Source organism: Sphaerodactylus townsendi, linkage group LG07 (genome assembly GCF_021028975.2).
Source record: "Sphaerodactylus townsendi isolate TG3544 linkage group LG07, MPM_Stown_v2.3, whole genome shotgun sequence".
Taxonomy (NCBI): Eukaryota; Metazoa; Chordata; class Lepidosauria; order Squamata; family Sphaerodactylidae; genus Sphaerodactylus; species Sphaerodactylus townsendi.
The window spans coordinates 43,899,543-43,912,545 of NC_059431.1; positions in this window are offsets into that span (position 1 = coordinate 43,899,543).

Genomic DNA, 13,003 nt, shown 5'->3' on the forward strand with positions numbered 1-13,003 from the left:
CAGTAAGAAGTCAAGGTACATACACACAGTTCCTAGGATATAAACAGGGAGGAGAAGATAGGTGGGAGGATAGCGCAGGGAGTTGGGGAAGCAGGGACTATACGTTACCTAAATTCAGCTGAAGAAGATCTTGTAGAAGGCAAGGATTCAAATGACCAGCACCTGAATCCAGGCGAAGGACGAATTCGTGTCTCACACCAACAAGACCAAGGGAGGTTCAAGTTGGCAATGAGCACTGGAGTTGGGGTGCACAGTACTTTTATACCCTTTTGCCCAGGTAGGGGCGGGAACAAGTGAGTTTTAAGTTTCATTTTTCTAAATTCTCTGGAATTTCCCATGCTGGGCTTGCTGGGCTGCACTAATTAGCAGCTCTATCTATTATTCTAAATCCCAGGACAATGGCAGTCAATTGCTCTTAGATTATATCAGTGATACCATGAATGGTTTATGCAGAGATACTTCTTACAGTCTCTGCCTTCAGTATTCAGATTTGAATGAGGCTTGATTGATTCAGGATGGGATCTTGTTGTTAGGGAGATCATAGCTAGAGGTTGGGGAAATGCAAGGAAACAACCATCTGTTGCTAGAAGAGATAGTGAAAATGCAGCATCTGATGCTAAAGTGGCTTTCCATATTCTTTGTCTTAACAGTATCTTTGCAAGGTGTGGTAATCAAGATCATGCCCACAAACAAAATGAGACCTCCAGATTATGCTGGAGTAACTCATCCATTGATTTAATCTTGCTAAACAGACCTTTTGCCTGGGGCCTGCTTTCAGCTTGGACACTCTGCTAACCACCCATACAAACAAGGAAACTGGCATTTTTCAGCACATAGCATAAGAAACTATATGAAATCCAATATTTCATAAGGCAGGGTATACAGGGCAGGGTTACAGGCAGCAGGAAAACCTCTGCTGGACTTGTGGAGCAGCTGCTCTGTGGGCCCACAATAGCCAATGGGGTTGCAAGACATACAAGGTTTGGGTCCCTGAGTGTCCTGCAGGATAATTGGCTTAGGATTCGTCGTCGGATGTTCAAACCCTTAGCCAATTATTTATTGTTAGATTTTATGGATTTTAATCTGTTTTGTTTTTACATATAAATTTAATGTATAAATAAAGAGTTTGCTGATAGCCCAGGATGATCAGCTGATGTTTCCATCACTGTGAAAAGAATGACAGATTGTTCTCACTAGGAAGCTATCACAGTCTTTTGAAACGAAATACCCATCAGAGTTAGTGAGGTGATGCTTTGCACCTATAGAAAATGGGAAAAGTTTTAAGCTGTTTGCAGTTTTGAATATGGGCAGGTAGAAGTATCTTTGGGATACAGTTCACTTTTTGGGGATGTGACACAGGTTAGTGTTTGTGCAGGCTGCTGAAGAAATCCACTTGACCCCACCCAAAACAGCTTGAGAACTGTGCTGTTGATGTAGCTGGTGTTTTGTGGGACCTATGTTTATATTCTTTAGTTGTCTGAACATGAATTTTCCCCCCCTGGAAAATATACTTTTACCATGAGAGTGATAACTATTTATAAAGATTACATATATTTCCATCTGTTAAACCTATTTTTGCGGACATAATTAAATAGTTCAAACTTAAAAATGGGTATCAAAGATTTAAACTGACACAACTAATAAGACATGAGGCATTTTTTTTGTTCATTAGCATTTGTAGCCATTGTCCTTGTCAACTACACATTAAACAAATCTGCCTCTTGAATTTTTATTCTACTATCATTGACATAGCAATCTTTTTTCTGGATTGTTGTCATGTTCCAATATGGTGCATTTAAGAATAGTAGCACAAGTTCATGTGTAAACATCAATGGTCTAGCCTATGGTTTTCAAATATTGAAGCCAAAATTCGACACATTGGATTTTTGATTGACTTCTTTGCACTTTCAAATGAGTCATACATATTTAGAGCTTTAAAACAGAAATTATTGGACCTGGAATATCAAAAATTGTTCCCTGCTCAACCACCTACTATATTAAAACTATCAACTTCATATGGAACTTCAATAACTTAGATAATCCATCACATCATGGAGGTTTTATGTTGGCTTGATTTAATGTACGGTAGGTACTTTCCTCAAAGGTACTGACTAAAAGGTACCAGAGGATCCAACTGCTGGAGAGAACGTGTACCGGTATATGTTCCCTATATCATTCTGGATTGCCAGTTGCATGCAGTACCATGCAATATTTTCCCCCTTCTCTGAGACCCTTTCTGCATAGCAAATGTATAGCAGGTTGCAGTCAGGATAATTTAACCCACTTTCCTGTTTTTGCGTTCACATGCATCTGTGCAGGCAGCGATTGGAGCCCACAGAAACAATGCAGGTTGCTGTTGGTCCTTCACATGAAGGAGCATCTTTTTAAAATTTGCCTCCCACTGATGCGCAGTTATGTAGGTATGCACCAATGAACCCCTGCAGCCATGCTGATGTCTCACAATACCACAATACAACCATTTGCACCTGCCATTTGTAAGCCACAAAATAATTTTTAAGGAAAGTGCAGCTGAATAAAGCACTTCCTGCCCAGCCGTTAGTTTGCAAGTGCCTGCAAGCCAGGATTTTCCAAAGACTCACAAATAGCGCAACCCTAAAAAAAACTGGTTTGGGGAAAATAACACGAGGCAGACTCACTTTAGGGGTGGGATCTGTGCGAAGTGCCCCCCAAAAAACAATTTTTCCCATTATAAACCTGTGTTTAATGGCCCATGTGGAGTGGGCCTCTCTTCATTCCAAAGATCTTATGAACAAGGATGGTATTGTCCAATTTTTGTTAAATGAACTTACTCCAGAGATTACTGTTACAGTTGCTAAGTTCTTTGCAGAAGTTGTTAAAGCTAGAAAGTAGACTACTGTGAGTTTTCTATTTTGATCTTGTTTATAGTGTATTATTTAAATGCCAATAAAGAATGAAGAAAGCTCATTGGTCTAGCCTTAGAGATGCACTCATTGTCCTCCGGTTGTAATTGTGTGTTTCCAGTTCATCCTTATTTTTCCTCTGCAAAGAAATGTTAATGTGTGCAAGTTCTGGAATGTCTGAGCTGTTCTGCATTGTTTCACTTCCATTGACATTTGTGTGTTGTTATTACTTTGGCAACATTGGTCAATGTATTCTTGCCATATCCAGTGTGTATATTGTTATCCATATAAGATATGGACTAAGATCAACACCCTTTCTTTCCTTCAACTAATGGCTCATGATTTAATATAGAAATAGAGATGGAGGTTGAACATATGCTTTTTTAAAAAAAAAATCATAATCCTTAAGGATAGGGATGATTCTCACATTCAGGGCTAGAGCTCTTTTTCCAGTTGAGCTGACAAAACAATGTGACTAAAGTGAAACACTTGTCCTAGTACTCCCCCATCCACCAAGACATTGATTGGCCACAGTTATCCTTTGCGTTTACTGAGGTACAGCAATAATCTTTCTATTTTGACCAGTCTGAGAAAAGACATAACTACTCAGTGTCTCTTTTTGGCCCTCTTTAAGTATTCAGAACTTATTGCACTCTTCCCTTCTCCTTCTTTGAACCCATTACCCTGCGGTAACAATACTGCAGCTCTGAAATTGGGTCCTTCCAAAAAATCATTTTCAGTTGAAAGGCCTTAATTATATTGCAGTGAAATCCTGGACCCATCATGTACAGTTCCTGTGGACGAATAAAGGATCTCTTATAATTCACAGTGCTGAATGACTATGGTAATGTGTTTGTGGCAAAATGTATCTTGCTCTCCTTTAAGAGCAGAATTTACAGCAATTGAAACTGCTGAAGACCCTAGGGAAAAGCCTGATATTCCTGATTGTGAGATGCTCTCAGACCCATGACAAGTGTATTATGGTGGTACAGGCAAAAAGTCTTAATTCCATACTTCAAAGCATAATTGAATATAAACAGCTGAACAAGAACCCATACAGCTGTTAATGGTGATTTCCACACAGTAGAAATAAAACTTAAGTAGGACACTTTAATAACAGCTTTGGGGAAGAAGTTCACACAACTCTCTCCCCCAAAACATCTTTAAAATTTTACTTCTCTCAACCTAGTTTTTTCAAAAATCGCTAAACTAGCAATCTCCCCCCCTCCCCTCAACCTGGTCTGAAGATGTTTCCTGCCTGTTGAGTAAACAAAAGTAGGCAGGAAACACTTTATTTCTCTAGCTCAAAAAGCTATCACTTTCACTTTTGCCATTTGCACCCACTATTTTGTGTGATGCAGCAGAGATTCTCTGAAGGTTCCCCACTGAGATTTCCCTCTGCTTGCAGCTAATCCACTCGTGATTTCCATGCAAAAAGTAGATGAATAAAGTTTGCTTTGCCTAGCAATCCTGTACACATGTTGTTTTTCCTTTTTTGTTTGTTTTGAGGGGTATGTTTGTGAAGCTACAGCGACAGGGTTAAAGAAGCTGAAATATGTGCATATTTGTGTTGTCATAGCTTTGCAGACATTCCCCTCAAAACAAAACAAAAGGAAAAATGACACATGTGCAGGATTGCTAGGCAAAACAAACTTTATTACTCTCCATACTGTGGGAACACACAACACCAAAATGAATCTTTTAAAAACATCTGCAGGATGCTTTAATTCTGCTGTGTGGAAAGGGCCACTGACAATTTTCAGCCCATTCATTTTAAGCATAAGAGTGCATTATATTTTTATTGCTTTAGGAACAATATACAATAAGACTTCTCTCTCTAACGATGTCCTGAAACAGATTCTTTAGTTAAAACATCTTTTAATGTCTAACCTTTAGTTTAAAAATCAAATGCATGTTTTCCAGCCAATGCAATATACGTTTGAAAGACAATGTGGTATAGTGGTTAATAATGTTGGATTAGTATCTGGTATCCGAATTGGAATTCCCACTGGGTAACAGTCATACTCTCTCAGCCTAACTTAGTTCACATGATTGTTGTGAGGATAGAATGGAAAAAGGAAGAATGGAGAAATCTGTTTTGGTTCCCCATTGGGAGAAAAGGTGGGGCATAAATGAAATAAATAAAATAATAAAATAAAAGTAAATAATAAATCTATAAGCATAGGATTTCCCCCCTCAAAGTTAGAAGAACAGAAGTGATCATATCACTAAACAAAAAGCTGGTCATCTTGAAATCATGTCAACTGAATTTCTGTTTATAGAAATGGTGAAATCAGATACTGCATGAACACTCTGAGGTTTGCAACATTTGACAAATTGTAATTTTGTTCTTTACAAACTCCTAAACACTTCCTGCTAAGTGACAACAAGCCTCAGCAAGTTTCCACAAACCTTCTGCAGCTTCTTCATTTAAGTGTAAAGAACAGATGCCATTTTGGTGCAGAAATGAGCTTTTCTGTTCTCTTTGCACATGTAAAAGAAGGCACTCCCATCATAGGGAAATGTGATAGCTAAGGCCTTTCTGAAAGCTTTCTGTTTGGTAGTGCAGGGGAGGTCAACAGCTGGCTCAATACTACAGCCCTGTGCTTGTCTTGATGTTTTTATATTCAAAACTCCTACAACCAAATTGAGCAACTATTTAAATTCTGTGGGGAAAATTATGCAGATTGGTCAAAATTCTTAAAGTTTCTTTATTGCATGTTCTACAAAATTTGCATTGAGGGTTCTTCTTTCTTTCAGAGTGTCTTTTGTCAGAATCAGCTATTTTAATCTGATGGAGGGGGTAGGGAAAAGAGTAAGGAAAACCAGGGGAATATAGATTTCAATCTAGCAAGAGTATTTTGCAAATGAAAAGGTTTGCACTGTTGTATAATGGAGCTTCTCTTTTCAAATGCAGCAGCTTTACTCAGACTGCATGTTATAATGTTTTTTAAATTCATGAGTGTATAAAAATCCGAGGATGATATTGAAGAGCTTGAGGTTCAGTACAACGAGCCTTTTCACCCTAACTCAGTTCTCCACTTTATGACAGACCTCAGCGCACATAACTTTTGTACATGAAGGTTTCATGAGCTCCAGACAAGCTGTTCTGGCTGGCTAAAGGGGACACCACCTTCCTTTCACCAGCAGAAAAACTGGTAAGAGCCAGTCTCTGATTTGCATGTAAATCTCCCTCATGAATTGAGGCCACTGATTAAGTGATTTTGGGTGCAAAAGAGGTCTTCCTTTAAGGAGCATCCTGTGCAATGGCCCAGAGCCCTGCACCAAAAGGGGACAAATGAATGACAGATGGAACTAAAAATAGGTAAACCTTTTCAAGACATGGATTACCTTGCAGGAACGGGGAAAGTTTAGAGTGGCAAGCATAATCCCACAGTTTAATGTGAATATCAAATTCTCAGCTAACATTCGAGGCCACAGTCCAGAGTGCTACTATAAGTATAGGTTTTTCTCTATGCAGAAGAACTGTATAAACATACCCCATCACACAATTACTCCATACTTCCGCAATTACGCCCCTTCCGCACACACAGCGTAATGCATTTTCAATCCACTTTCATAACTGTTTGCAAGTGGATTTTGCTCTTCTGCACAGCTTCTAAGAGCATTGAAAGCAGTTAGTTCATTGCATCCGGATGTGCAGATGCTTTATCTGGTGAATAACCACAGGACACGTTCTTGGAATAAATTGGGCCACAGCCCTTTTTATTATTTACATCATCAAGGCAGAAGCTGAGCGCACAAGAGGAGCAGCTTCCCTTGCTGACCCCGGCAACAACCCCAATCCCTATTGGGAAGGATAGAAAGGTCAGGGCCACCAGGGCGCCCGACCTTTGTGGCCCCCTAACTGCTGGGGTGTCAAGCTTGATCGCAGAGGCCTCCGCGGCATGCGTCGTTGAGCCCACCCCACCCCAAGCCTCTTAAGGAGGCCCCCAAACGTGAGGAGGTCCGGGACACCAGCCTGCCTCCCCACAAGGATGTGCTCCTCTGCCCAAACCGCTAGGGCTGCGACAACAGAGCAGCCAACCCAACCCTAAAATTAGGGTTTTGCTCAAGGTGTCGAAGAAGGCCGGAGCAATCGCGTGCTGCCTAATTCATAGGGAGCATTCTCCACCCTTCCAGCTCGTGCGTATCACGTGATCAGGGCCAGGTGTGGCTCAGCCACCCAGCTGGCCCAGGGCATGCATGCTCACTCACCAGAGCTCACCATGTGCCCTATCACAATTATGGCCTAGTTGATTCTAGTGCTGTTATTTATTCTGCATGTGTGGAAGGGACCTGTGTCACAAAGAGAAACATGACATACCTCCAAAGATGCCAGCTGTAGATGTGAGTGAATTATTAGGATCATGGCCACAAAACCAAGAAAACTCACAATGGTCAGTTGATTCCAGCCTTGAACAATACACTGTCTTTTTCCTTGGCATTATTTATCTATAAATCCACTTCTTCCCAGTGATAACTCCAAACAGCTTGCAACATGATTCTCTCCACATGCATTTTATCCTCACTGTTTTATCTGCTCATGTTGTTCGCCGCCCTGAGCCCTGTTGGGAAGGGCGGGATATAAATTTGAAAAATAAATAAATAAAATAGATTAGGTTAAGAGTACTCAGGACCTTAGGAGCCACGTGGCATAGTGGTAAGTGCTTATGTAACCCCCATGCTCAGAATGGGTTGACCCAGAAAGGGGTGGAGACTCAAAGCAGCAGAAGGCTGCAGAGCTCATGTAGTTTGGAGGAGACAAGGCTACCAGACTCGGACCTTGATTTGTATAAGCCCTTAACACCTTGTTCAGGTAACTGCAATGTTGTTGGGAACTAGTGGGAAGGTAGTTGTTTATTTTTGCTATGTTGTAAATGTTGTAGTTTGTTGTTTCAGGGTTTTTTGTGGTTGTAATGGGTGAGAGTTCTCCTGGAAACCTTCATCATGTTGAATCCTGTTCATCAAGCCCTTGGAGTATTCAGGAGCCAACCCACTTGCAAAGAAGAATTGGACTTGGCCATATCAGTAGACTGTAAATATAAGGACTTGAAAATGCAACCTGAACAGGACCTTGAAGTGTGATGTTAAATGTTGATGTTTGATGTTATATGTTAAGAAAGTAAACCATTTTGTTTTTGTTTTTAAATTTGTTGTTGCAAACGCATTCCAAGTTCTGCCCCACAGAACCCACAGATAGAGGTTACACTTACACTGCTACTCACATGGTCAGCAGTTCGAGTCCCCTGGGGATCAGATATCTTGGCAGCTGGTTCATGGTCAACTCAGCCATTCATCCATTTCTTGGTCAGTAAATGAGTACCTAGCTCATAGCTAGGGGGTAAAGAATAGCCAGGGAAAGCAATGGCAAACTACCCCACAAAAGCAGCTTGCCTATAAAATCACTGTTTGCAGTGGTACCCCAGGTTTGGATACGACTGAAGGGGAAACTTTACCTTTTTACCTTACTCAAGACCTAAGACCACTTAGCAAGTTTCCATGGCACAGTGGAGCTTGAACCCCGGCCTCCCAGATTGCAGTGGGACGCTTTAACCAATACACTATGCTGCCTCTCAGGCTAGATTAAATGACCATTTTAATTTTTTTTTTATTCAGAGGATGTCTGGGGAAATGGGAATGTTCTGGGTAACTGTGCTGGGAGAGTCCATCTGCATCTGAGCATGTCTGACTCTTTCTATGTCTATCAACCTGGTATATGAATTAGCTAACAGCTACATTTTATCCTTAACTTACATTTTATTCCTTAACTTTTCTTATTATGTGTGTCTGTCAAATGAAGTCTGGTTAAATCATAAGAAAGTTTCCTCACAATTTCTGGGTGAATTATATGGAACGTGACAGCGGCTTTAACAGTGAAAGGTTTAGAGATCTAGAAGCCAAAGAGGCTTGCGAACACAACCAGGGGATGCTGTAATTTAAGGAGGGTTGACTCTGGAACATAACGGAATCCTCAGATTACATTTTTTTAAAAACCCTAAAATACTTCTAAGTGAGATCCAAGAGAGGGAGATTAGGACAATCACTAAAGGGTGGGGAGGTGACAGTGTCCAGTAGGATGTTTGTCATCTGGAGTAAGAACCTTCTACAAAAAGGAAGGGTTTTAGCCACATGGGATGGTGAAGGAGGAAATCATCATCCTCAGCTATGAATGAGGAAAGTTTTCGCCACAGAGATATTCAGATTGAACCAAACCATTTTCAGGACTTTTGTCTCATCCCTATTCTATCCCCACAACAGAACAGCCAACCTCTACACAATATCACAAACTGCTTTTCCCCGAAGTGACATATATAGTTTGCAGTAACCAAGAATGCACAAATTGTTTAGTTTTCGTTCAAAAGAGCCACCTCTTCAACTGAACTTGAGGTAAATTTTGCTGGATACTGCCATAGCATCACCACAACTGCAAACAAGTCATTATTGGAAGGCTTATTATTTCTGAGGCACTGTCATCATTTCTTACCTCTCTACATTGTTTGGAATAATATCATGTGACTAATTTCCAGTTCTGTTGCCAAGCAGCACAGATGAAATGAAGAGAAATTATGTGCTTTTTAAGATATCGTAAGTCATCTAGATGAACAGAGGCCAGAAAAAATCTTCTTATGGTTCTTGTTAAGCATCTTTCATTTTGTTTTAGCTAGAAGGCATGTTAAAAGTGTTTGAAAAAAATAAAGACGACATTCAGGCCATAGTAAGGAGAGAGCATTGCTGGATATGCTAAATGACTGTGGCTTAGAGCAGATGATTGTGGAACTAACCAGGGGAGAGGTAATCCTAGATCTAATTCTATGTGGGACCCAGGACTTGGTACGGGAAGTCAGTGTTGTTGAGTCGATAGGGAACAGCGACCACAATGCTGTCAGATTCAGTATCTCTGCATGCAAACAAGTGACAACTACTAAAGTAGTTACATTCACCTTCAGAAGGGGAAGTTTCTCAAAGATGAATGGGATAGAGCACAGGAAGCTGAAAGGGAAAATCAAGAGAGTCAAAACTGTCCAAGATGCTTGGAGGTAATTTAAAAACACAGTAATAAAAGCTCAGTTGGAATGTGTTCCGCAGGTTAGGAAAGGCAGCACCCAGTCCAAAAGAAAGCCACCATGGTTAACAAGGGAGGTTGTGTAAACTATCACAAAAAAGATGTCTTTTAGAAAATGGAAGTCCAGCTTGACTGATGAAGAATACGAGAAGGAACACAAATGGTGGCAAAAGAGAAGCAAGTTAGCTGTAAGGGAGGCAAAAAAGGATTTTGAGGAACGCATGGCTGCGAACATCAAGACCAGCAACAAACAGTTCTTCAAGTACATCAAAAGCAGGAAGCCAGCTAGAGAAGCGGTAGGCCTGTTAGATGACAAAGGAACAAAAGGTGTGCTAAAGGATGACAGGGAGATTGCAGAGAAGCTGAATGAATTCTTTGCATCTGTCTTCACCCAAGAGGACATGAGGAAACTTCTTGCACCTGAACCATGCTTCTTAGGAGGTGAATCCGAGAAACTAGTGAAGATAGTGGTAGACAAGGAAAAAGTTCAGGTAGCCATTGATAAACTAAATGCTACCAAATCCCCTGGCCCAGATTGCATTCACCAAAGAGTACTTAAGGAGCTGAAAGATGAAATTGCTGATCTTTTCACTTTAATATGCAACTTGTCCCTGAAATCAGCCTCTATCCCTGAAGACTGAAAGATGGCCAATGTCACACCAATCTTTAAGAAATGATCTAGGGGGGACCCAGGAAATTATAGGCCAGTCAGTTTGACATCTGTTCCTGGTAAATTAGTAGAATCTATCATTAAAGATAAAATTATAAAACATGTAGAAAAGAGGGATCCTCTAGCTACTGCAGGAGTCTACCACATACCATGTAGCTGTGGACAAGTCTACATAGGAACCACCAAACGCAGCGCTCAAACACAAATAAAAAATAGAACTAAAAAATAGAACTAAAAAATAGAACTAAAAATAGTTCTAAAAAATAGAACACATGATAAACCAACCTGGACACAAAATATTATTTGAAAACACAGAAATTCTGGACCACTCTGACAACCACTACGTCAGACTACACAGAGAAGTCATTGAAATTCACAAGCACATGGACAATTTCAACAGGAAGGAAGAAACCATGAAAATGAACAGAATTTGGCTGCCAGTGTTGAAAAACTCTAGAATCAAGACAGTGACTAATCAGCTCCACACAAACACAGGACAACTATAGACAATAGCAATCAAAGGGAACAAAGACCAGGATACTTCTATTCAGATGCATTCACCTATTGACCTTGCTATCTTCATTGTTACTCACATGCCAGGCTACTCTATTCAGATGGCCTCACCTTTTGACCTCACAGTATATATACTCCACTTACTTTCCATTCCTACTATCAGATCCTCTGAAGATGCCACCACAGATGCAGGCGAAGCTTCAGGAGAGAATGCTGCTAGAACATGGCCATACAGCCCGGAAACCACACAGCACCCCAGATATCGAAGAGATAGGAAAAAGTGCAGAGAAGGGCAACGGAGATGATTGAGGGACTGGAGCACCTTCCTTATGAGGAGAGGCTGCAGTGTTTGGGACTCTTTAGTTTGGAGAGCAGACATCTGAGGGGGATATGATTGAAGTCTACAAAGTTATGCGTGGAGTAGAAAATGTTAACAAAGAGAATTTTTTCTCTTTCTCACAATACTACAACCAGGGGGCATACATTGAAAATGCTGGGGGGAAGAATTAGGACTAATAAAAGGAAACATTTCTTCACACAACCCGTGATTGGTGATTGGTGTTTGGAATATGCTGCCACAGGAGGTGGTGTTGCCACTAACCTGGATAGCTTTAAAAGGGGCTTGGACAGATTTATGGAGGAGAAGTTGATCTATGGCTACCAATCTTGATCCTCCTTGATCTGAGACTGCAAATGCTGTAGCAGATCAGGTGCTCGGGAGCAGCAGCAGCAGCTGAAGGCCATTGCTTTCACATCCTGCATGTGAGCTCCCAAAGGCATCTGGTGGGCCACTACGAGTAGCAGGGTGCTGGACTAGATGGACTCTGGTCTGATCCAGCAGGCTCTTTCTTATGTTCTAACAAATCTGAATACTGTTCCATAGTTTACCAGCTTGAGGGAGATTGTTTTTATGACAGAAACAAGAGCATCAGAGCTTCACTGACTCTACATAATATGTAAATTTAATTTTTAATGCTGCCAGTCATTTCACCAATGAAGGTTATGGGTCTTTCAGGGGATCTCAGCAATTGTCCATGCATGCATGCTTACATTCTGCCTCCAATGATGCAATATTGTGCAGTTACTCCTGTCTAAGCCCATTAAAATCAATTGACTTACGCAGGTGCAAGTATGCATTGCACTATAAATCTCTGAAGTTTATGAAATTAATCATACTATAAAATATGCCATGTGAAACTATGAAGCAGCTTTACCTATACTCCTTTCTAATGAATGAAAATTGCTTTGTACAAGTGAAAAAAAAGTTGATGGGGGGGAGTTTGTTTATTGGTGAATTGTAAAGAAAATGGAGAGAGGTGGTAACAGTGCAGAAGAGATTTGATACACAAAATCTGATTTTGGTTAAAATTCCCTGGAAGATTGAATTTTGCACTTGAGTTACCATATTACAAATAAACATATGATCTGCAAATGTAATTCACCTCATGTAAAATTACAAAAAACATTGATGGGAAACACATTCATCAATTTGTCCATTCTTGATATTAAATTCATCCTTGTTCTTAATCAGTACACATTTACCTTCAGACTTTCTTATTTGCTTTCTGCAAAACTGAGAGATTTTTGTTTGCTGACACAATAGCTTTCTCTAGGAATGAAAGGCAAACACAGATATGACATAGTGGCAGCTCACCTAAAACCTTATTTGACTTCCACCCAATTTTTTCTTAATCTAGTGCTTTTAAGGTATTTCCATACAAGAAACGGAAAAGCCTCTCTGAGATTCTCCACACTATATATTAAAATGCAACTGGAATTCAGAAAGCGACTTGTAAACTGAATATACATTCTAGTCAAAAGAGGTTGCAGCTTTTGTACTATTTCAATAAAGAACTGGAAATGCGAAAATAA